The sequence below is a fragment of the Anas platyrhynchos genome, chromosome 2 (genome assembly GCF_047663525.1).
Source record: "Anas platyrhynchos isolate ZD024472 breed Pekin duck chromosome 2, IASCAAS_PekinDuck_T2T, whole genome shotgun sequence".
Lineage (NCBI taxonomy): Eukaryota > Metazoa > Chordata > Aves > Anseriformes > Anatidae > Anas > Anas platyrhynchos.
This window is the reverse complement of record NC_092588.1, coordinates 17,936,676-17,962,727: the sequence shown is the minus strand read 5'-3', so window position 1 is coordinate 17,962,727 and position 26,052 is coordinate 17,936,676. Positions and strand designations below refer to the sequence as shown.

The following is a 26,052-nucleotide window of genomic DNA, read 5'->3' as shown; positions in this document are numbered from 1 at the left end:
GACCTCAATAATGACACATTTCAGTGCAAATTGAAAATTTATTCCAAACTTAAAATAAATATAAGATTTATATCATTTATAAAAGTTCATTCTATTCACAGGGGGCTGTAACCTACCTAGCTGTAGTAGATAGTTTTGATCCCGGGATTCTCAGATCCTAGAAAGATAAATATGTATTTTAGTCAATTATAGACCAATACTCAAAGTAAATACTAATACAAAAAGGACAGATACTAGTAGAAATGCAAATATGTTTTCCTTTGGTTATCATAGCTGATTTTTTTTTATTCTGTCCTAATATTAAAAAGTAATTTCTAACATTTTGTGGATTTATTCATAGTTAATTTTATAATAATAGAATTTGCTTTCAGCATATGAAAAAAAAATATCAGAAAACTTGAAGCAAGAAGACAGTTTTCCCTCCTTTTTATTAAAGGAGCAACAATGGATTTTTTTTTTAAGAGTAATAAGTATTTCCAAAATGAAATTTTTGCAGTGTTTTAATTAATATGTATGCATGTTGTACATTTAGCTCTGTAGCCAAGCAAAACTATATTCACTTTTTCTCTTGTTCACTCTTATCCCCCAGTTTTGGCTTTTCCTGTGAATACAAAACCGAAGCAATAGTTTCTTTTGTTTAATGTCAAACTTCTATTCACTTTAACAAGATCAAAGCCTGATACACTTTGCTTTTCACAATGGCTGAATTTCAAGGTTGCTGTTGATCCTGTAGATCTTGTAGATCAACACTGGAGGAGTTTCTCCTTGCTGATGAAAGATTATATAATTTATCCAATATATTTTATCTCAATGCATTCCCTTAAAATAATGAAACAGAATGCAAAGCAACAAGCTCTTCTCCATTTGCTTGAGCTACTGGAGAAAAGTGAACTAACAGAGAAACATATAGTTCTGTTATTAAGCACTGCAGGCAATTGACTTTGGATTTCATGTTTTTTTTATGTATCGAAAGAGAAGGATGATGAGGATGAGCTCAGAGACGGGTAAATTCACATGCATCAATAGGAGGAAGTGAGGAAGAAGTAATATGTTTACTTGGAGCTCTAAAACGTTGGCCCAGCTGGCAAATCACTGCTGCTCCTAGCTCTTCCTAGGAAGAGCAAGAGTGAGAAAACTTGTGGATAAAGAAAATAAATCACCTACCTACCAACTTCTGTAGTGTTGTGGGAAAAACAAACCCGACTTAGGGAACTTAATTTATTTTATTGCCAATTAGCATAAATATTTTATTACTAATTTGGGTTTTGGGAAAGAAAAAGAGACAAACACTTAAAACACTTAAGTAAAAGCACTTTCATGTTGCTTTCCTGGCCTCAACTTCACTTCAGACTCTTCCCCCTTCCTAATCTTCAGTTTACTCCTTCACCCCAGACATTTCGGCTGTCCACTTGTTATCACTGCTGGTTATTGCTGGCAATGGAGGTCAGGTTCAGCAGTTTTTCTCTACTGCTCCTTCCTTCTCACTCTTTTAATATGCTCTGGTCTGGGTCCTTCATGGATCACAGTCCCTCCTGTGAAGTACCTGCCTGTGAGCTTCACTAATAACATCACTCCTATCAGTTCGTACATCTTGAGGAGAGGAAGAACTGGAAAAACAGATGAATTAAATTCAAATGGAGAAAGAAGCACTAATTATTTTTGGATAGTCAGCCATTTACTCCAGTCTGGACCTTTGCCAAGCACAGAATGCTTGACAAATGCTATGGGATATATATATTGAGAACTAGACAAAGGACTTAATATTGCCATTTAATAGCTTTCTTAAATCCAGTTTTTATAGCTCTGAATAGTATACATCTTACCACTACTGTGAGTTACTTAAAATATTTATTAAACCAACATTTTTATTACAATATTTCTAGCAAAAAATGTACATTAATTTCATATAACCTACAACATATTTAACATAACTCTGTTGTATGTGTACAAATGTGCTTTTATGAACACTTAGTATATTATGGTGTCTTCTTTTTTTTTTTTTTTTTTCATGTCAGTCAGTGCAGAGCTGTGAATGACAAATTTGGCCCCTCTGATTTTCTATATTGTCACCAGGACCGGCATTTTACACATCACTTCTAATATAAAGAGGGTTAAGAACCACAGAAAATTTAAGCTTAAAAAGACAGTTGAAATGTTACCTATATTAAAAAAAAAAAAAAAAAATCCAATTAAAGTGAATATATGATGGTTTAAGTTTATTACATCTTTATTCTTGTTTGGGGGGAAGTGTGTGAAATATGAGAAAGTTTCTAAATGAAAAATATTGACATATCTTTGTTTCCTGCTTGTATGCTTTTATTCTCCCTAGGAAGTTCAGTCTCCCTAGATCATTGCCTTCAACTATTCTTCCCTGCTCAAAGGACTCTGTCTCACTGGGATCCATAAGATAATGATAAATTAAAGTTTGTAGTATCAGTTTGCTTTCTGGATAAAAGCTTGGTGAACAAAGGATAGCTCTACAAAGTGGGTATAAACTAGCATTCTGAATATGTGTGTGGGTTGTGTAAGGTAAATGAAGCATTATACCAAAATTCAATAGCACAGAGGTAGGTCAGTGACCTCCCATTGCAAACAGTGTATAACAGAGAAAATGGATATTTTTAAATAAAATAATTTGATTAGTGAAGCAGTAACCTGTAGAAAAATTGGGTATGAGAAGGCTGTATGGGACTTTTCAATTTGCAAGTATTCTTCATTACAAAGCAGTGTTGCTATTCAATAATAAAAACAATTGTGAACAATAATAAAAAAAATGTGAGGGATAAATCTATTTTTTGTTTTTGTAGTGCTTGTTCTTAATTTTATTTTTATTTTTGCATGTGAATATGCTTGTGAAAGCATAGAGCCAGACGTTATTTATTTAATGGGAATAAATATGTATAAATATAAGGAGACTTCTCTATAAAGCTCTGAATACAATCATCTGACCCACACTAAAACCTCTCTCCAACACATCACTCACTTTCTCATTGCAGTGCAAATACTAACATGCACTGCAGGCATATGTTTAGTGTATAGATTTGACTATGATCCAGTTCCGACTTGTCTATTAATGGATCCAAAATGCAATGAAACGAGAAGAAAGATTTGCATTTACTTCAAGTGATGTTTGGCTGACTCCTGAGCTGCTGACTTCTGCCTTCCAAGCAAGTAAAGCTATGTGGTGCTGATGGCAGCTCATCAGTTAAGGTTGTTTCCTGTGTGTCTGACAAAGAGGTTATGCTCCTCCATGTCTGGGCTTGAAATGTGTGTGATCTGGCCAGCAGAGGTGTCTGTGTGATCTATCTGGAACACATAAGGCAGAGAATATCTTAGCTTCCAACCCATACGTTACCATCCCCCCTCTGCCCTCTTACCAGCCAGAATGCACAGGGGTAAAGCACTGCTTGTGATGGATTTCAGTCCAGCTACAAGTGCAGTTTGCCCATTCTGTGCTTTAGGGATGCTCTGGGACAATGCCTCTGTTAAAATGTCTAAAGCTTGCCGCACTTTATTTGGGGTACCACACAGACCCCATAACTTCTGCAGACCTCACTCCTTCACTTGGTGTCTGCAGAGCTGTTTATCTCACAGTTGTCTCAATCCTTTCCCTAACCTCTGTTGCTCTGTTAAATGTTATCACAGAGTTGCCACTAGTGTTGCCAGTGGGCTCAGGTTTGGCCAGCAGGGGCCTGCTTTGGAGAAGGCTGGAACTGACTTCGCCTGACATTGGGGCAGTTACTTGTTCCATCTCTTGCAGGTTAAACCTGCAGGTCCCCCTTGTACCAAAACCTTGCCAAATAAACCCAACACATTAGTCCTCAGAAAACAGACCCAACCACCTATGTAGATGTCCCACTCACATTGGTCTTGGGGTAATTTAGACACTAATTCATCTTTGTGGATCAAGCCTTAAATTGATATGAACGTTTATATCTCACTTAAATCAGAAAACAATTAAGCATCCTAAAATCTTGATTCTAATTAGTATTTCATGGAAATTGCATCCTCCCTCTGACACTAAGTTGCTAAGGAGTGACAGTCTTCCAAAGAGGACTCCACCCTGAAAAATTAATAGAAATAGAAAAATTAAAAGAAATATTAAAATTCAGAAAATAATACATAAAGAGTAATACAGTAATACCAGAAGATACTACAGACAATGAAATCACTTAAATAAAATGTTTCATTACTGTCTAAGATCTTTCCATTAGGTCTTTCCCTCTCATACCTCACAACGTTGTCTAATTCTGAGTCTGCTGAGAGTAATTTTAGGCTCTTTGCTTCACTTCAAACTTCAGCTTCAAAGGTATTCTCTACAGGGGGCTTCATATAGAACTGATTCAGGCTTCTATCTATACAAGCAATCACTTGAGAAAATAGCTTAACCATTAGAAAAATGTAGTGGAAACAAAAAGACACAACTAAAGCAAGGCTCCATCTGGTTGTTCCCTAAAGGTTAATGAATTTTCAGAACTGGTGAAAGGAGAAAAAACACAAGCCCTGTTTTCTCCAGTCTATTAAATAGGATACTTCTGTTTGTGATATGGTGAAATTATTAACTTGTTAGAGTCTCTTTTGACACTGATACTAATTTTCTAGTTCCCCTAGTGCTGCATTAATAGTGTGGCTTGAATCTTGAGTTGGAAGAAAAATGCCAATTATTTTCTGATGGAGTTAAACAACTGATTTTTTAAAATATGTTTAGGATATGTTTTATCTCCCTCAAAATAGCTAAATACAAATTTAAACCTTACTTTTAAAAATAATGTTGGGATTAAAAAGAAAGCTAATATGTATCTATTCACTAGTCTTTTTATTTGAAAAAAAATATATCAGTAAGAAAATTTTCAGTTAACTCTTCTTAAGTCTTCAGCAACATACTCCTCCAGTATTTCATGCAACGTACAATAAAGAAATAGAAGGATATGATTTTATAGCGTGTTTGACTGATATCTTTGGAAGACGGGAAATTCTCATCCTCCTCATCCTTTTTCATGCCATAAAGTGATATACCCCTTTGCTCAGGGAGATCTGCTAGGCTGACCCCCTTACAAGCTACAAAAAGAGAGCCTGCACATTCCCCACCAGATTCCCAATTCTCATTGCAAGTCTGAAGAAGTAGAAGTTAAAATATACAGAACAAGTAAAAGAGCAAGACAGTTGGACCATGATGCCCATACACAAGCACCACATAGAATTTCACTGAGGAAGTTAATTGAATATTATGTCCAATATGGTCAGAAACAATCCCAGCTGTGTTTAATTACTACTGAAGTTGTAGCCTCAGTGTATCTGGAACTGCTCTCTGGCACTGAGGCCAAGTAATGTGGAGCAGCTGCATACATGGTATTAAATTCCCTAATATTAACTCATGCAGCGTGCCCACTGAGGATAGTTCCTGGTTCATGCTAACTCCCAAACACTGCCTGAGATTTTACTTGGCAAGACTGCTTAGCTGTCTGGGGTCAAACTGTGTCAGGGATCATTCAATCAGTTTAAGAGTACAGAAGATCAAGCTCCAGTGTCTGGAAACATTCCCTGACAAGATTTAATATAAGAGAACAGACTTATCCTATTGATCTTTGTTATTATTATTTATTTCTACTATTAATAAGCATTATTAGGTTAAATATTTACTTTTCACATTTCTATTAAGCAGCAAAGTGCCATTGAATTAGCAAGATTCTTACAACATTGATTTTAATGTCAGTTTGGATAATAAAAATATGATGTGGAAAATATTGTATAATATCTTTCAGGAAGAGGATAATTGAATACCTGTTATTGTGTTTTATGTAATATGAATCTAATTTTCTGATTGATTCTTGAAGTTGTAAAATAAAGCTAATGATGTAGATGATTGTATTTTGCAGAAGAGCAATGTTGTACTGTTGTCCTGTATAAATATCTATACTACAGCACAAAGGTAATATATAAAAAGAACAATGTTTTTACAGATGTTATTTAGGTGAAGATAATATTTTTTGCAAGCCATTACACAGAAACTTAAAGAAGATGTTATCAGACTTGAGTGCAGCTGAAAAGTAGGTTTCCATACTGCTGGTAAGAAGGTAAGAATATATGTTGTTTGTGACCAATTAAGAATTCTTTTTTATTATTATTTTTTTATTTTTATTTTTATTTGTTTGTTTGTTTTTTGTTTGTTTCAATAATCCAGTAGACTCAGGAATGTCCTCCAACAGAAACTGATTTGAATATTGTGCTAGGACTGAACAATATGAATAGAAAAACAGCTAGAAGTGAACTGAAACAAAAACTGAGACTGATAATAACATCACTACAAGTTTGCTTCATATGAAGATAGAAACCATTTGGTAAAAAATAGGAAGAGAAATGATTCAGAGTTCTTGTGGAGATCAGACTGATAGTATAGCACACCTCTCCGTTGCATGATTTCACATGGACATCTCACTGCAATTATTAAGCTGCAACTATGAATAATAGTGCAATACAGAATATAAGAAATAACTGTATGCCTAATAGATGTTTGCTCAAAGTTTACTTGGTGTAACAATAGATGCTTCAAATCCTGATGAACATAGGATGCTGATATATGTACAGTGATTTGAAACCTGATCCCTGACTGAAATTTTATTTATTTATTTATGTATTTGTTATTTATGTAGTAACATTAACTTGATCACTCAGACTAAGGGGATGCAGTTGACCAGGAAAGGAAAAGTTTATTAAGGAATAAATGTTTTCTAATCATGTTGCCATAGCTCTGGTCAGTGCCTTCTTGTTAAGGAAACAAAAAAATCTAACACCTTGGACGTCCTGTCTATTTTTCATATTATATATACATATATTTTCAGAGAAAAAGTGGAAAATTTATAGCAGAGTCTGCTTCAGTCGTTATTAATAAAATTGTGCTGTATTCCACTTTTATTTCAATTTTTATCTCCAGTCTAAAACTAGCTGTATATAGCTATTTGATTGTATTAGCAAGTACTATCTATCTTTGTTTCTTTGATATAAGATATCAAGTGTATGTTTATTGCACCTTATCTAATCTGGAGTGCCAAAATTAAGGGTCTTTGCCTTTAGAAGGCCAGGACTATCCTCTTGTGTTAAGGTATGTGTTAAGTTTGACTAAAGATTCTGTCTTCTGTAGCAAGTACCCAAACTGAACAGGCCATTTGAAAGCAAGTGTAACAAACAGACATTATCATACCACTGTTCAGGAAATCCCAGTCTAGCTCTCAGCGAACAACTTCAAGTTATATTGCAACCAAAAAACTGGAGTAGATGTACCAGTGAAAATCTTATATGAATTGACTGACAGAAAAGAAATGTGGCATAGAGTGTTGACAAAGTAATTCAGTCTGTTATTATCCTTTCTTGAGTCTTCTTACTTTAATAAGGAACTCACCATAGAGTTCAGTATGATTCAGCAGTTCTGCTCTGTATGTCTATGCTATTGCACAACCTATTGCAGAACATCTTCTACCTCCTCCTAAAAGTTGAATTATTTTAGCCTACAGGTGCCAAAAGAACATCCAGAACCAAGGAAGTGGTCATAGAATTAGTGTAAAATCAATGAAGTTTTTGCCTGCACTGCTTGGTTTGGGTTTTAATCTCTAGACAAAAAATCAAGCTGATTCGGGCAACCCGCAGCAAATTGAAATAAAACCCGAGTTTAATCAAGTCAGCCCAAAGACAAGTGACAAAATTATGGTTATTAACTTGCCTTCTTTGTATTAATGCACCTGTAGATCAGCAATTAAATGGTAAAATCTCTCTTCCTGAGACAGCTGAGTTTCCCTGGCGTTCAATTTTTCATGCTGAGATTGCTACCCCAAAGTGCAGTTTAGTGAGCTTGGAATAGATTTCTCTCTAAGGCTATTCATCTGATAGATTTTTATTTTTTAAAATGTTAGAATGTACACATATGCATTATTTTGTTTCTGTAAAGTTTATACATACTGTAGTGAGCAGATTTCTTGCATTCAGTGCTTGACTTTCTGAATGTATTTGTTGCCCTCATATAAAGTAGCCAGTAAAATTTATTACTTAGTACTTTGAGGTACATGTTCATTTGAGGCAAACTGCTTCAACTTCTCTTGGTTCACAGATCACAATTGATGTAATACTAATGGAGCTGGTGAAAATGGTAATAATGCTGTTTTCCAATATGAGTACCTGGTATAATATAGAGTTCTCTAAAGCCATTGTAATTTGTGCCTGTTGGAGGCCTAAAGGAGTTCTTCTAGCATCTAGGGGACAGAGTAAAGCAGAATAATTAATACAGCTGCTCTGCACAGAAACTCTAAAAATACTGAGCTACTTCACATAGGATAATCACATAGTGGCCAGTTAGGTCAATTTTTAGGATTGTTCTTTTATATATATATATATATATATATATATATATATATATATATATATTTATTTATTTATTTTTCTACCTGGCCAATAGAGCTTACTTAGCGCTGATCATAATTTAGCCCTAGAGAAGCTTTCCCTTAATATTCACAGTCAGGAATTTCTTTCAGCTTGTGCTGAAGAAAATGGTTTTGTGTGCAAATTCAGAAGAGACTGTGCTCCCAGGCAGCTACTTCAATTATAATCTGGATGTTTGTAGGTGAAATTAGTCATCCATGGCTTTGCAGTATTCTGGCATTCAGATCTTTCAGGGAAGTCTTGGTGCCTAAGAATAGCTGCTAAATTAATAAAATAATTATACCTTAATTATGCCTAACTCTGGCATTATGTCATTATGCATTTGTGAATTGGGATCCATTTTTCCCTTAACTTAAACATTTTTTTTTCCCCTTGAACAAAAGGAATAAAACAAATATTAAATCATTGAATCATAGTCATCCTATAAATGAAGAAAATGAAGGTTAACTAAAGCTTTTCTCAAAAAAAAAAAAAAAAAAAAAAAAAGAGTATCTCCTTACAAGACACGTGGTGAGATTCTGTGTCTCAGTTCATTGTGATACTTAAAATGGGACTTGAGATTTGCTTCTATTCTGAAGAAAGTGGTCAGAAAAGCAACCTCACATTCACTAAATACTATCCTTTCAGTCTGAAATTACCACTGATACCTACCTGCATAAAGGAAGTATTTCAGCCTGAAGAGCTGGGTTTAGATTAATTTTTAATTCCATGTACCTTAAAATGTTTTAGCAATTTGAGCCAAAGATCAACCCAACAGTTCTTACTGTTCTTAATAAAATGTATCTTGATAGCAAATAGCCACAGTTGTGTGAAGGCTTTCATATATGGTGTTTTCTTTTTCAAATATCTATTAATACTTTAGTTTGTTACTTGATGACTTTTTGGATTGAATTTTCCCTTATCTGGATATCACGCTGAAGAATCATTACCATTCCATGATTGATTAGCATAGGAGGTGTTTCTCTTGTGCTTTAATGTGAAGATTCTTGGTGACAGCAAAAAAAATTTAATGCTATTTATATATGTGACAATGTATCTTCTAATATTTATTTAATATAATTTCTATTTCTCCATTCTTTAAGATGATCTAAGTTTTAGTGCCTCATTTGGACTGATTTACAATGTGTTTTCTGTTTTCTTTTTTTAATGTGCAGATTTAATAACCATATGTCCATTGTCAGCCAATTTACTTTGGTAGATTATTCCATTTCACATTTATGATATATCAGGCAACATATATACATAACATATTTAAAACACTACACATATACATAACTATAGTTCTTTTACTTATCATAGTAAAAATGAATATGTTTTGAGAATCTTCTGAAGACCTCTTTTCAAACTGAATGTGAATACAGTTTTCTCAAATAAAAATCACTGACTGAAACCAAAAAGTACACACAAACAAACAAACAAACAAAAGAAAGAAACAAACAAAGAAACAACAGACCCACCAGCACAAAAAGGACATGGACCTATTAGAACAAGTCCAGAGGAGGGCCACAAAGATGATTAGGAGGCTGGAGCACCTCTCCTCTGAAACCAGGATGAGAGTGTTGGGTTGTTCAGCCTGGAGAAGACTCCAGGGAGACCACACAGGGGCCTTGCATTACCTAAAGGGAGCCTACAGGAAAGCAGGAGAAGGACTCTGTCAGGGAGTGTAGTGATAGAACAAAAAGTAATGGTTTTAAACAAGAGAGAAAGAAAGAAAGAAAGAAAGAAAGAAAGAAAGAAAGAAAGAAAGAAAGAAAGAAAGAAAGAAAGAAAGAAAGAAAGAAAGAAAGAAAGAAAGAAAGAAAGAAAGAAAGAAAGAAAGAAAGAAAGAAAGAAAGAAAGAAAGAAAGAAAGAAAGAAAGAGAGAAAGAAAGAGAGAAAGAAAGAGAGAAAGAAAGAAAGAAAGAAAGAGAGAAAGAGAGAAAGAAAGAGAGAAAGAAAGAAAGAAAGAAAGAAAAAGAAAGAAAGAAAGAAAGAAAGAAAGAAAGAAAGAAAGAAAGAAAGAAAGAAAGAAAGAAAGAAAGAGAGAAAGAAAGAGAGAAAGAAAGAGAGAAAGAAAGAAAGAAAGAAAGAAAGAAAGAAAGAAAGAAAGAAAGAAAGAAAGAAAGAAAGAAAGAAAGAAAGAAAGAAAGAAAGAAAGAAAGAAAGAAAAAAAGAAAAAGATAGATTGATTTAGATTAGGTATTATGAAGAAATTCTTTACTCAGAGAGATGTGAGGCACTGGCACAGGTTGCCCAGAGAAGCTGTGGATGCCCCATCCCTGGAAGTGTTCAAAGCCAGGCTGGATGGGACTTTGACCAACCTGGTCCTGTGGGAGGTCATAGAATCATAGAATCATAGAATCATAGAATATCCTGAGTTGGAAGGGACCCTTAAGGATCATCAAGTCCAACTCTTGACACCGCACAGGTCTACCCAAAAGTTCAGACCATGTGACTAAGCACACAGTCCAATCTCTTCTTAAATTCAGTCAGGCTCGGTGCAGTGACCACTTCCCTGGGGAGCCTGTTCCAGTGTGCAACCACTCACTCTGTGAAGAACTTCCTCCTGATGTCAAGCCTAAACTTCCCCTGCTTCAGCTTAACCCCATTCCCGCGGGTCCTGTCGCTAGTGTTAATGGAGAAAAGGTCTCCTGCCTCTCGACACCCCCTTACGAGGAAGTTGTAGACTGCGATGAGGTCTCCCCTCAGCCTCCTCTTCTCCAGGCTGAACAGGCCCAGTGCCCTCAGCCGTTCCTCGTATGTCTTCCCCTCCAGGCCTTTCACCATCTTCGTAGCCCTCCTCTGGACACTCTCCAACAGTTTCATGTCCTTTTTATACTGTGGTGCCCAGAACTGCACACAGTACTCGAGGTGAGGCCGCACCAGCGCAGAGTAGAGCGGGACAATCACCTCCCTCGACCTGCTAGTGATGCCGTGCTTGATGCACCCCAGGACACGGTTGGCCCTCCTGGCTGCCAGGGCACACTGCTGGCTCATATTCAACTTGCTGTCTACCACGACCCCCAGATCCCTCTCTTCTAGGCTGCTCTCCAGCGTCTCATCGCCCAGTCTGTACGTGCAGCCAGGGTTTCCCCGTCCCAGGTGCAGGACCCGGCACTTGCTCTTATTGAACTTCATGCGGTTGGCGATCGCCCAGCTCTCCAACCTATCCAGATCCCTCTGCAAGGCCTTTCCACCCTCATTCGAGTCCACAACTCCTCCAAGTTTGGTGTCATCGGCAAACTTGCTCAAAATACCTTCTATTCCTACATCCAGATCGTTTATAAAAATATTGAAAAGTACCGGCCCTAAAATGGAGCCTTGAGGGACCCCACTAGTGACCGCCCACCAGCCTGACGCAGCCCCATTTACCATAACCCTTTGGGCCCTGCCCGTTAGCCAATTGCTCACCCATCGTATGATGTTTTTATTTAGCTGTATGGTGGACATTTTGTCCAGTAGGATCCTATGGGAAACCGTGTCAAAAGCCTTGCTGATGTCCAAAAAAATCACATCAGCTGGTTTCCCTTGGTCCACCATACGGGTGATCTTATCATAAAAGGAAATCAGGTTAGTTAGGCAGGACCTGCCCTTCACAAACCCATGCTGGCTGGGACCAATGACTGCTTTGTCCCCCAGGTGCGCCTCAATAAGTTCGAGGTGTCTCTGCCCATGGCAGGGGAGTTGGAATTACCTAGTCTTTAAGGTCCCTTCCAACCCAAACCTATGATTCTATGATTCTATGAAAAAAATAAAAATAAAAATTGGCAAACAGACCAGAGAATTCTGACAGCACTCATGCTGCGAATAATCTTCCCTATCATACATAGCAACAACATTGAGCCTGGGAACTTGAGCATCTATGTTTAAACAGACATCTAATTTGGATATTAAAGTATTTATATTACAAATATTTGTCAAATCTTTTAGCAGCTTGTTCAAATGGTTAATCAATGTTACTGTAAAATATTACATCTTGTATTGAGTCATTGTATATATAGTCAGCTTAGGTATTCTTCTTGTATTATCCAATAGAGCTTATACTTTTATTGAACAGTTTTCCTTTTAAATCATCACTGCAAAAGCTTTTACAGATCATCTGTTAGAATTCTGAAATGAAAGCAGATAATGAAAGCAGATTTAGTACTATTAAACCTTACAGGTTGAGAACTTTAAGAGCAAATTTGTAACTTTTTTGTTAACATAGAACTTAACTACCAGGAAAGAATTGTCACATAAGCTTTTGACTTTTTTTCTTCTGTAATCTGACTAAAAGCTCTTTGTATTTTTCTGAGGTTTCTTAATCATTGATTGACATTCCTGTGCCTCTAAAGAGAAAATTTACCTTCTCACCTGGATTAAGTTCTTGCTGAAATATTTATTTTCTGTGTAGTTGCGGAATGCCTTTATCTATCTATCTATCTATCTATCTATCTATCTATCTATCTATCTATCTATCTATCTATCTATCTATCTATCTATCTATCTATCTATCTATCTATCTATCTCGCCTCTAAATAAACTAAGTAAAATGGAGGAAAAACAAACAATATCCATCTGGATCAAATGACTCTAAATATTATAGTTTTAAAATTCCTTAACTCATCTGTAATTTTAAATTTGCCTTACTATTTTTTCTTCCTCAGAGTGGGGGGCACTAAAAATGCTTTTGGACAAGGGAGGGATCAGGAATTATGATAACAAAATTACTTGTAGCAGCATGAAAATACTTTTACTTGGACTTCCTTTCAAATAACTGTGTATTATAGCAGAGAAAAATCGTGACCTATGGAGAAGTAGAGAGGAGATGTTTGATGCCAGTGCCACTCTGGGAATTTTGTGAAGGTACTGATAGAACAAATAATATTAGAACACTTTTATGTTTGCACATGTAAGGGGAAGTTGCATTTCAGGTCAATAACTTTGAGCCGAGAAGGTTTTTACTCACAGACTTGAAAGAGAACCTCTGTATCTTTTGGTCACAGTTGTTCTAGGTCAGGCCTACTGAAGAGCAAACATGAAAACATAGATAGATGAGGATTTGTTGCTAAATAAAGATGAAGAAAAACATACTTCTGTGTGAGCACTTTGATGACCATCAGTTTTCTTATCCATTTTTATTTCCAGATCCATTGGAGGAATCTGAGTGTGATGTATTTCTAGTACAGAAAAGAGCTGTTGGATTGAGAGTTTGTAACACTGAAATACTCAGATTTTATTAAGTATTTTCAGATGTCTGAAACAGACATCTCTAGTATATCTGTATTTCTTACATATTTTCATTTTAGGTTGCTGCCTTCCCCTCATGTTTTAATCATGCACTCATGGCATTAGCAGGCTCGATTATTATTATTATTTTGAAATAAGTAAACATGATAACATTTCAATGGCTATAGCAGTGTAACTAATTAGGATACCGACAAATCAAGGCTTATCATGCTTGAATTAGCATAGAAACAAATTTCACTGTTATGTGACATCAAAAAGTTGCTAACTGGTTCTTTTTCCTTGTGCATGGTACAGGTTTTGTGTTCACATACCAGGTCCATGTATTCAGAAACCTCTTTTCCTTCTCACCTTCTCCCTGTCAGCCTTCAGGCACATTCCTACACCTCTGCCTCAGTTATCCCTGAAGGACAGGCACTGAAGCCCTTATTTGCCTCAGGCATCTTGCACTCATCAGTGATTACATCCCTGCTGCTTCTAACTCCACATATGCCTTTCAAAACTACAGCTTATACACATCAACAGAAACAAAACAAATTCTGGCATTGCTCTCATGTTAAATCAGAAAGTTTTCAAGAGCATCCTCTGTTGAAATACTTCCTTGGCTAACTCAGAGAGATACTTTGGAATCACTCATGTTCTAATATCCACAGTGTTGACATGTTACTTCAAAAATGAAGGGCCATAAAACTATTTGATAATTAGATTATATTAATCAATTTCATCCTTGCCAGTGGCAATACACCCCCCTCCCTCCAATAACATTCCAATCAAAACTAATGTAAAAATACTCTCTGTCACCAGTTCACATTTATCCCACACTAATCCTACAAGATATGTATTTATAGTACCCCTCTAAGAGCAATTCCACAAAAGCACTTAGGTCAGTATAGCCTCTTTGATTAACTTTGGGCTTTAGAGCAGGTTCTAAATGCATCACTGAGATAGAGGTAGAGCTGGGAAGAAAAAAAAATAAAAATAAAAGAGTTGTACTTGACTATTTGTCAGAACGCTGTTAAATGCACTGTTGAAAATGTTTCAGCACAGTAGTAATAAAATGTCATTGTCAAATGATAATGAATTATGTGACCAAACTGTTCTATAGCAAAGCTTGCAATAGTGTATACGATCATGCACAGCATTCTGATTACTTGATTTCATTGTTGTGAAACCATTTTATTTGTACTTACATCAAAGGTTGGCATTTGACTAATATCTGTCAAAAGTAAGGCTCTTAAGTCATCATGTAAACAAGGATGTATTCTGGAAGAAAACAAATGGCAGCAATGCAAATAGATATACATTTAGATAGTGTGTATATATGTATATATTTAAAAGTACATTTCTAGGGGAATTGCTAGACTTTCAAAGTATTTAATCAAAAATAGAACAAAATATTCCAGAACATTTCCTTTGAATTTTATAGTACTAATTTGTTGGGGTATTTTGTGATGTCTTATATTTTTCTAATATAATTTTCTATATCTCAGAAAAACAAGATGAAAAATACTGTTAATAAAGAAAAAAATAGGATCCTAAATGAAAATTTTATTATTTCCTATCGGAGATGCTGGAAAAAAGAAGTAATTTCTATGAAATGTTTTGATTTTGTAGAATTATAATCTTCTACAAAAATTTGACTAGTATTTGTTTATCTTTGGAAAGCATATAACTTTCTACGGGTATTAAAAAAAAAGTTATTCACTTCTAATATGGAACTGACTGACTTTTGAACTTTACAAAAGATTTGTTTATCTGGTTGGTATGACATTTTGTATCAGCATAAGACTTATTTATAACTAGACCATCTTTTATTGGAGCACTTCTTGACAGCACATAATTTAATTATTTGTAAGCATTATACAGAGCCAATATAAAGAAAACACTGAAGAAGGTTTCCCATAGGTTTTAGAATAATGTATATAATTCACACTTTATAACAAGATATCTAGTTAGGTACAAAGCTCTTAAATAAACCTAAACCAGCACCTGTCTAAAGGAAGTATAAAATTTTGTCCAGATGGAATGAGCTGATTTTACACGATAATTTTGCTCTAGATTTTGAATGGGCTGTGCTCATCTTCTGTTCACAATAAAATCACTGTAACAAATGAAATTCTGTGGATTATCCATACTTATAGTGAGCTATCTACACCGGGTTTGGATCTTTGTAGTTTATACTGGTTATAAAAACTCATGGCTTTCAATCAGTAACTGCATGAAAAGTTTAGAGTAAGCATAAATGACAGTGGGAGAGTTGTCATTTTCCTGCTTCCTTCCACTGAAGACATCTGGCCACGAATCATTAGTACAGTTTGCAACACTTGCAGTACTGTTGATTCCTTGCCATTTCTTGTTTCTTACTGGTGAAGAGCCAGAGACAAAGTAGTCTGTTTTTGAAATCAAATGACTTAAAGAACTGATGCCAGATATGTCCTTCAGCTAGTATTTGTAACCTTTGTCTTGGTTGCATTAATTTCCTGTGTCAGTAGACATCTGCTGATGTTAATTGAACCAACGTGCTCACAATTTTTTCTGAACTCACCAACCTACCTGCCTTCCTAAAGCCTTGCAGCTCAAGGCTTCCATTTCTTCCACTAGTAACTTACTGAATAGTGGGTAGATTTAAATGTTGCTTTCTCCATTTTCAAAGTCTCACACTTCTTTCCCCTAAGTTATTCAAATTAATTCCATACTGTGGGATAGCGATCTCTTTTGGTTTTCTATGATGACAGTCTTAAGGACAGTTTTCTCAGTATGTTGCTCTCCAGAGTTTGAGAAATGATTGATATGAGTACTTTTCCAGCCTTTGTAGCTTGCTCACACAATGTCTATGGTAGACTAGAGAACTGAACCTGCATTTCCCATTGGCCTGTAGGTTTTCTGCCTTATTTTTTTAGACCTAATCTTCCCAATAATGTTATTTACTGTTCAAAAATTTCACCATGTAAGGAAAATGGAGAACAAGTTTCCACTAAAGCAAGCACTATGAAAAGTTAAAACTATGACAGTTCCTGTCCCAAGAGTTTATAATCTAAAACTGAGACAAAGTCAGAGGAAGATTGCAGATTATACTAGACTGTGAGGAGCTGTTGACTTTCTTGAGGGTAGAAAGGCCTTGCAGAGAGATCTTGACTAATTAGAGGGCTAGGCAATCATCAACCGCATGAAGCTTAACAAGTACCAGATTCCACACCTGGGATGGGACAACCTTGGCTGTATGTGTGTGGGACAAGAGGCTGGAGAGCAGCCCTGTGGAAAAGAATGAGGGGTTTTTGGTTGACAGCAGATTGAATAATCAACAGTATGCCTCAGCAAGCAACTGCGTCCTAGGGTGCATCAAGCATGGCATTGCTGACCAGCTGAGGGAAATCATTGTCCCACTCTCCTTGCACTGGTGTGGCTTCACCTCAAGTACTGTGTGCAGTTTTGGGTGCCACAATTTAAGAAGAATATAAAACTACTAGAGAGTGTCCAAAAGATGGCTATGAAGATGATGAAAGGTCTGGAGGGGAAGATGTATGAGGAGCTGGGTTTCTTAAGCCTAGAGAAGAGACTGAAGGGAGGCCTCATGGTGTCCTGCAGCTTCCTCATGAGGGGAGCAGAGGTGCTGAGCTCTGCTCTCTGGGGACAGTGACAGGACCTGAGGGAATGGCGTGCAGACAGGGGACAGGGGAGGTTCATGCTGGATATTAGGAAAAAAGTCTTCAACAAGAAGGTGGTTGAGCAGTGGAATAAGCTCCTCTGGGAAGTGATTGAGCCTGCTGGAGTTCAGGAAGCTTTTGGACAATGCTTTCAGACATATAGTCTGATTTTTGTGTGGTCCTGTGTGGAGCCAGGAGTTGGACTCCATGATCCTTGTGGGTCACTTCCAACTTGGGATATTCTGTGATTTTATGGTTCTATGACATAAAATATAACAAAGCAGTAAACAGTAATCATACTAATGTCATATTAGTCATTGTCATGTTCCTTGAGTCTTTTTGGCTAAGTGAATGGTGGAATGGGGAAATAAAAAGCGAAATTTAGATAGAGGGAAAAAAAAAAGGAAGAAAAAAAAGGAAAAAAGAGACTGACCATTGATGGGAAAGAAAAGAAAGGAAATATGGCAGACAGAAATAGAGCTAATTTGAAAAAATTGTGACAGGGATGTCTGGAAAGACTGGGAGGTAGCAGTGAATTAAACAAGGGAGAGAACTTTTCATGCAAAAAATATAAAAAGTGATGTACTACTGATGGGAACAGGAATGCTCCTGTGGTGTTCTGAGACTGCTTCTGTGATAATTGTCTTTGATAATTATCCTAAAGGGTGTTCTGTAGTTGTCAGGTCAAGTGGTGCCACAAGCTCATGTTTAAACTGATCAAGTGTCAGGTCACTTATGCTGTGTCTGTCTTGAAAAATAGATACACACCATGGCAGAAAAGCTATCCCACAGCCACTTGCAACTCAGTGACACATGCTTCCCTAGTACATACCTTGCTCAAACTCATAGGCTTAACTCATTTGCTCATTTGCTTGGTGCTTTATGGCCCAAGCAGAATAGTGTATAAATAAAAGTAGTTAACAACAGTGTGTATGTATGCAGGTGCTCAGGTCCAGCGCTCACACTTGTCTTTTCTTGTCTTTGTGTTCATGTGTGGTCCTGGCAAAGGGATTAATGTTTGCGATGACACAGCAGTTACATGTACTTTGTACTATTCTGTAGAATACTCTAATTCGCATGGGATAAGAACTGTCCAGAATACCTGCTATATAAAAAGGCAGATTATATTTTTTTCTTCTGAGAGGACTCTCATCAACTATATCATGAATACCACTTTGGAGTAGATTGCTAAAACACAGGGAATCCTCAAAGTCTATAGTAGAGAGCCATGGCCATGACAGGATGCCCTGTGACTATATGTCCTGAACCTGCCTGCACAATAAAATCCCTCAAGCCTAGCATCAGCATGAGGAGCTCCACCTCCAGCACCAGAGTTCTGTAGCATGATACATATAGGAACAGCTGTGCTAACTATGGTTGTGGCCCAAGTTCCTGTTCCCCAGTTGTATACAGCTTTTTTTGTTTGTTTTGTTTGCATGAGATTTGCTTGCTAGTGTTTATGTAGCCAGGTTATGCCAGATCTTTTTGCTGTTTCTTCTTTATTGCTGCTTGGAAAACTTCTTGTTGGGAAAACTGTGATTTTTTTTTTTTTATTATTTTTTCCAGTTGTTGACCAGGTCATAGGTCTTCAGTTCCTCTGGCACAGTCTTTTGAAGGTGTATACAAATAGGAGAAAGGTAAAAGGAGATGATTAACCCAGCAGAGGTGACCCAGCAGCATGTGACCCAGTGCATGTTATGAGGACAAAGAGACCTGAAATGGTGGTGGCAAAAGCTGAGAGTGTCAATAGGGGCAGCTGTGTCTGCTTTCTTCACTAAGAGTCTTTGCCATTGATTCAGCGTTGCTGCAGGGCTTTAGACAGCTCGGTTTCATGAAAGTCAGTGCCATGCCAAATATTGAAAGGTTGGTGTATTATATTGTACTACTGAAAGAATTTGATTCTATGAAATCTATAAAGGGCCTATTATTCAAAGGAACTGTTCGAAGGTTCAGGGGAAATCTATGTTGAGGCCATTTTGATGTTTGCTGTTCCCTGAGCAGCAGAACAAACACAATCCAGTTCTTTATAGATCTCTTTTTTTTTTTTTTTTGGCTTTAGATTTCTACCCCAGCACAGTAATTACATGTTCCTGTTCCCAGTGTTTCCTATATCTTAACTTTTCCTCCCCTAACACTTCATAAACCCCTCACATTTTTTTTTTTCCTCTAACTTCTTCCTGAATAACTTATTTTCAGGTGCTGCTGCAGATGTCTGCTCACCAAGGACACCAATTAACTTCCCATAAGAAGTTAATTAACTACTCCAACCATAAGAAAACACCTAGCATGGGGAATTAAATGGCATTTCCAGCAATCTTCTAGGATGATTCGAGGTAGGCATACCTATTTCTTTTTAGTGAGACTTTTGTTTCTCTTTAGTGACTGTAAAGGGACTCTAGACCACCATCTTAGATTTCAGTGTACAATCTTAGATTGCTAAATTTGATAAGATGAATCTCACTGTGGGTTGAGAATGTACATATTATCTGCTAAATGCATTTGCTTTCATTAATTTTGTACATTCTGTTGTCTCCAGTGAGATCTTTCAGTGCTCTGCAAAGCAAGCTGCTATCTCATTTGATAGAAGTTGCTGTGGACCTGTTTATGACTGAGCTTATGAGGCACAGCTTGACCACCCAGGCACAGATTTTTAAGGGAATGAGACAAGTGATCAAGGGGTTCAGTTCTATCAGATGGCATTCTTGTAGTTTGGAATAATATCTACAATAACCTTAACAGACTCCCTTTAACAAAGAGATAATAAGAGCAAATGTTTCTTAATGGGAAATTTGAAATTAAAAGCACAGGAGTAGGTTTCTATCACAGTGTGTAGCAGAATGCTGTAAACTACACGAAACAGATGAAAAATTACTGTGAATTGCAAATGAATAGCCTCTAATGAATGGACTGTAGAAATATTTCTATTTGTCTGGCTGGATGAATAATGTGGTAGAAATCTAGTTGCCAGATATAATTTTACCTGACACACGTGCTTTGTTGTAAAATCACCATTGTGGAGACCAGCTCCCTGTCTGCCAGCCAGATTTTTTTAAAGTTAAATTGAAGTGACTGACTCTGTTGCAGATAGCTGTAGGCTACATTTCTACTTCCTACTAAAGGACTGGGAAGTAGAGCACTACCATAGCAAAAAAGCAGAGTGATTGCACTGGTAAATCAGTTGCTAGGTTTTCTTAAGTACTTGGGCCATTCTTTCTTTAAAATAAGTAAGTAAATAAATAAATAAATAAATGTTAGAGTTAACCTAAATTTCAGTTTAATTTGATTCTGAAATCTCTGGAGTAAGTAACACCCCACCCCTCCACCTTCCTTTCCATTTTTGACCTGGAAATCAATCAGCAACTACTTACAAATAGCAGCAAGTAACCTGCATCTCTATTAATGTGAAGTAAGACGTGTGCTCGTTAGGTCTATTACCATTATTGACAATGAATTCTAATGCACTTATGATCAAATACATGGCTTTAATTATAAGATTTCTTTCTAATTTTGGCTCCAAGTATAATGTGCTCACTTATTAACTCTGGTATTGATCCAAATCCCATTGCAGTAAGAAGGGGAGTATTTTGATTGGAGTAATACGTATCTGGTATTGACTGCCATGGCTTCACTCACTTCCATGAAGTCACGATGACTCATCCAGCAGAGGATGTGCTCACTTTCGGAGGCACTGAATGAGGGATGGGTTCTGCAGCTGACAATAGGCAGGTGGCCTCATATAGACAATATTAATTATGAGATCACATGTTGGCACTTAGTGATTCACAGTGCTCACTGTCCTTGTTTTAGCTCAACTGTTCCAGATTCCAGATGCTGTGGGCATTGTTTTCATAACCTCTTTAAATCAAAACAGTCTTGAAAATCTAAGTTGTGTAAAAATGCCCAACTCTACCCATAAATTCAGACCAACTATGTAAGCTAGAAGATGATCTGACATACAGGTATTGCTATGCAATTCAATTTTTGTCTTTCAGCTCTTCCTTCTGCAATAGACAACTATGGATTATGCTTTTATTATTCCATAGCATATCAATTACAGAAACAAACAAACAAACAAACAATAATTATTAACAGTCAATGCTCTTGTTATATTTACTTGGCTTTCAATTGTGCCATTGTTCCTGTTAGTCATTTTAGCTTACCTTGTTCTTTGATTGCTCCTAAGGGTGAATGACTAAGTAATGACAGACTTCCTGCACTTCAGCTCCCGCCAAAAGCAAAGTTTAAGTATGAATGTATTTTTAGCTTCAGCTTTTGACATGAAAGCTTCAATATTTACAAGTAATGCTTTTAAATAACCTGCATATCATTGTGTTTTATTCAGAATCACAACTCCCAGAGAACCCTTAACAACTTTCCTTATAATCAAGAATGTCTTTATAATCAAGAATTTTTGAAAATCATCCCATGTTATATAAATCAGCCAAATTTCTAGATGAAGGATGATTGAATGAATTAAAATAAATACCCCTGGCTACTGGCATACATCTTGGTCCTTGTGCCTAATATGTTCATTTACATATGAGGTAAAGAGTATTAAAGTCCTGACAAATTAACAACTTCATATCCAGATACAGTATATATTTCTTGCCTTGCTAACAGTAAAGACTCATATTTCAAATACTTTCAGAGTGACATTATGAATTCAGAAACTTCTTGTAAATAACCAGTGAATCATAAGACTTTGAAATAAATGTCTCATGTCCATACTGCATATTCTATTAAAAAAAAAAAAAAAAGAAAGAAAAAAGAAAAAGTTGCAAAACCAAGGCTATTACATGTTTAAAAATAAAGAAATGGAGGCTGATACCTATTATATATATATATATATATATATATATATATGTATGTATATAAATGTGTATATATATGTATTGAGAATGAAAAGAAAGTTAGAAATTCAGATTTCCAAATAGATTCAGATTTTCGTTTTGGATACAAGGAGGATCTTACCTGAATGACAGCTACTGATGACACATTTGAGAATAACAGACCTTTTCCTTGGAGGTCAAACTGAAATATTTCCATATTTCCCGGTGGAGTTCTCAGAGGCATTGGGAGGGTGTAATTCCCTCTGGAAATCCCCATGGGGACATAATGGATCTCCTTGTATTCAGGTTATGAAGTCTTTGGATCCTTGACATTGTACAGTGTTATAGACTGGTACACAGTGAAGATGTGATGTCTGCTTCCTCCTTGACCTCTTTTTTCTTTTTCTTATCAGACATGTTCCGAGGAAGGAATCCTTTGTACCAAAAGAATCTGGATATAGCACATGTGTTTGCCTGCTGGCATCCCAAGAAGTGTTACCTCTCTCCCAACAGAAGGCTCACACTTTATAGCTCCTGGAAAGTAACATGTTTGCCTTCAATAAATAACATGCATTTTAAAGAAAACATCTGGATAAAAATTGTGCTTGGCTTTTTAAAATATAGAATTAAAAAGAAATCGTATTAAAGAAAAGTAGTGCAATAATAGTAGAGCTTGCTATCATAGAAAAAATCAATTTAACTTATATAGGTGGACTTCTATGGGATACATACTATAAAATCACACTACAGAATTTTCCAAATAGAGAACACAGGGACCACTGAAGGAGTGGTAGAAGATATTTCATTAATGAAACAAAGGCAGCAAATAGAGATTAAAAAAAAAAAAAAAGAAAAAGTGTAGGTGTAGAGATTTTATTACAGTGCTTAGCAATGTAGTCATCAATAACAGCAGAAAATGCTAAGGGAAGGAACGTATGGAAGCATTAGAAACAGGATCAAGTTATAAGCTCTGGGAGAAAACAGAATCCAGGATATAGGGAGGAGATACCTAGGAATGGTAATGTCAGGAAAGGTCCTGAAGAAATACAAACCATCAAATTAGTTATCAGTCCAAGAAAGAGCAGCTTTTACAGGAATAGAAATATTAACAGAACGTATTAAAAATGTTTATTTTTATATAACACATTTCTAGGCACCTAGTTAACATAATATACAGATGGACACAAGAATGTTTAGTGACGGGTAAAAATAATAACTGAGGGGCTAGTTTACAAGAAAGTCAAAGTCCTATAACATGGCTGAAAAGTAGCTAACAGGGCATACACTACTAGTCTATCACTAAAGTATGAAGTCAACCAGGAGCACAGCAAAGTTTTATAGCATAATAAAAAGAGTTGTAAAAAGGAGCATAGGGATCAAATTATGAAAAGAAAAAAATTGACTGAATAATCAAAGGGGAGATTTATTATCCATGGGAATGATTTCACAAAAGAAGCAATAGATGTTCTGTTGCTAGGAAAATTTAAATAAAAGTGGACAAAATACTGGTGTATTTACAACAGAGAGAAGACTTGTAAAAATATAGATTGAATGGGTTAAGAGTTACATAATTCATGTTTGTATTCTAAATTACACTGGCATACATAAGTGACTGTTCTGTGTCAGTCTGCAAAATTGCCTGCCTAAAACAAGCTGATCAGAGTCTACTCACAGAATCTGTTCTTTGAACTAAGGCGGTTGTATTAAGATTTTAGTAGTTATTTATTACTTCTCTTTCTACACATCGTCATGTACACATCTACCCTTGCCTGTCCACTGAGGCAGACATTCCTTACATGTTTTTTGGGAAATAGAATATATGAAAAATAACTCAGGGTTTATGAAAATCTTTACCACAACCATTTAAATGTTTTTGTGTTTTGTTTTGTTTTGTTTTTCACATGATTTCCACAACAGTCACAGTGCTGTCATGTGCAATGCATATGAGTCATAAATATGTATTTTGAAAAATAAAAGCATGACTTTGGAGAAGAACTAGCTGAGCCATCTATTCTACTCTAGTCCAAATCTAGTCCAATTCCCACAATTGAAAAAAATAAAATAAAAACAGACTTTATTTTATGAAAATGCACAAAGCCTCTGCTCCAGACTCCCCATTAACATCCTGCAAAATACATGCCAAAACTTTATGATACACTTGAGGCCTGGACAGGAAAAGAAAGCAATATGAATGGAGAAAGGAGTGTCAGGGCATGGCCAGTTCCCCCAGCTTTCACTGAGCATCCATTAGGCTCAGGTGAGGAGAACACATATGAGCTCACTTTGTAGCTCTAAGTTTTCCATGGTAACAAAAATGGCAGATATCCTTTGTTAGGACTCGAATGGTTTTACTTCAAATAGCAATGATGATGTCTTTCTCACACAGTTCCTTTTATATATTTTCATATTTTACAAAGCAGTGTCCTTATTTTAGATTGAAAGCTGAAATATCCAAATTCACATACAGCAGTTCAAAAGTATTGTCAGGAACAAACTTAGGTCTCTTGGATCAGTTTTCAACAATGGTAAATTGTTCTGGTCCCACAGAGACAGCAGAGGTATAAAACAAATACAGTAATTTATATCAAGTGAGGATCAGTGTCAGGTCTTGCAGTCCCATGTCCTATTCACTAGCACTTGTTGCCTCACTTAATGACAGCACTCTCCAGTATGTTTAGTCTCTAAGGAAACATGTAAAAAACATATGCTACTCCTGCCTGTACTATATTTGTTTTGCAGACAGAGAGCTGTAGTCTTCAGGGCTGCTAATGCTTATATAGCATTAAAATTCACAACAGAAAGTCTCTTCTGCTCCATTTTGCTCCTCATCACTCTTTTTTTTTTCTTCTTCTTTTTTTCCTTCCTTTCCTTTCCTTTCCTCTTTCCTTTCCTTTCCTTTCCTTTCCTTTCCTTTCCTTTCCTTTCCTTTCCTTTCCTTTCCTTTCCTTTCCTTTCCTTTCCTTTCCTTTCCTTTCCTTTCCTTTCCTTTCCTTTCCTTTCCTTCCTTTCCTTTCCTTTCCTTTCCTTTCCTTCCTTTCCTTTCCTTTCCTTTCCTTTCCTTTCCTTTCCTTTCCTTTCCTTTCCTTTCCTTTCCTTTCCTTTCTCTTTCTTTCTCTTTCCTTTCCTTTCCTCCCTCCCTCCCTCCCTTCCTTCCTTCCTTCCTTCCTTCCTTCCTTCCTTCCTTCCTTCCTTCCTTCCTTCCTTCCTTCCTCCCTCCCTCCCTCCCTCCCTCCCTCCCTGCCTTCCTTCCTTCCTTCCTTCCTTCCTTCCTTCCTTCCTTCCTTCCTTCCTTCCTTCCTTCTTCCTTCCTTCCTTCCTTCCTTCCTTCCTTCCTTCCTTCTCTTTCTTTCTGTCACTGAGATATCTAGAACAGTTGCATGGAGAGTGGGCATTGACATGTCCCGTGAGGCTGAAGAATTAAGGGGGAAACATCTGGAGCAACTTCTATATCTTTTAGTATTTTCAAAAATAATTGATGAACTACATTGTAGCCAGAATGTTAGGGCATGTCTGTTAACTGGCTGAAACAGTCAAAACAGACATTCCTCTTCAGAACATCATCTGCATGTGGTCCTGGGCAATTGGCTCTGGGTGTCCTGACTTGAGCAGGGACAGATGTCTCCAGAGGTCCCTTCCAGATTCAACCATTCTGTGATTCTGCGTGATCCTGTGACACCCTACTTACCCCTTCTAATGAATGTTAAAACCTTTGTCATGTATGAAAGCAGATGTTAAATGGTTATGAAAAATACTTAGCGACTTGTCTGTGACTATTTTTCACTGTTGCTTGAAGAGATAGAGACAAACGTGTTTTTTCTTGCTGCAGGCAATTATGGCACTAGGCTCTTGAGCAGTGTCTAGGTAACAAACAAAGCTTATCACTCATCATTATTTCACCTCCTAACAACATTAAACCCTTCTGCAGATATTTATTTTAAGCTCTAAAG

General features: G+C 36.5%; 1 long non-coding RNA gene across 1 annotated transcript in view; it reads left to right on the top strand.

Moving 5' to 3' along the window:
* Positions 1 to 24,947, top strand: part of LOC119715990 (uncharacterized) — a 42,591-nt gene extending 17,644 nt beyond the window's left edge. Inside the window, exons 2-3 of the long non-coding RNA XR_011807180.1 lie at positions 19,473 to 19,609; positions 22,519 to 24,947. This is a non-coding gene — a long non-coding RNA (uncharacterized lncRNA). The remainder of the gene's footprint in view (positions 1 to 19,472; positions 19,610 to 22,518) is intronic.
* Positions 24,948 to 26,052: the final 1,105 nt, after the last annotated feature.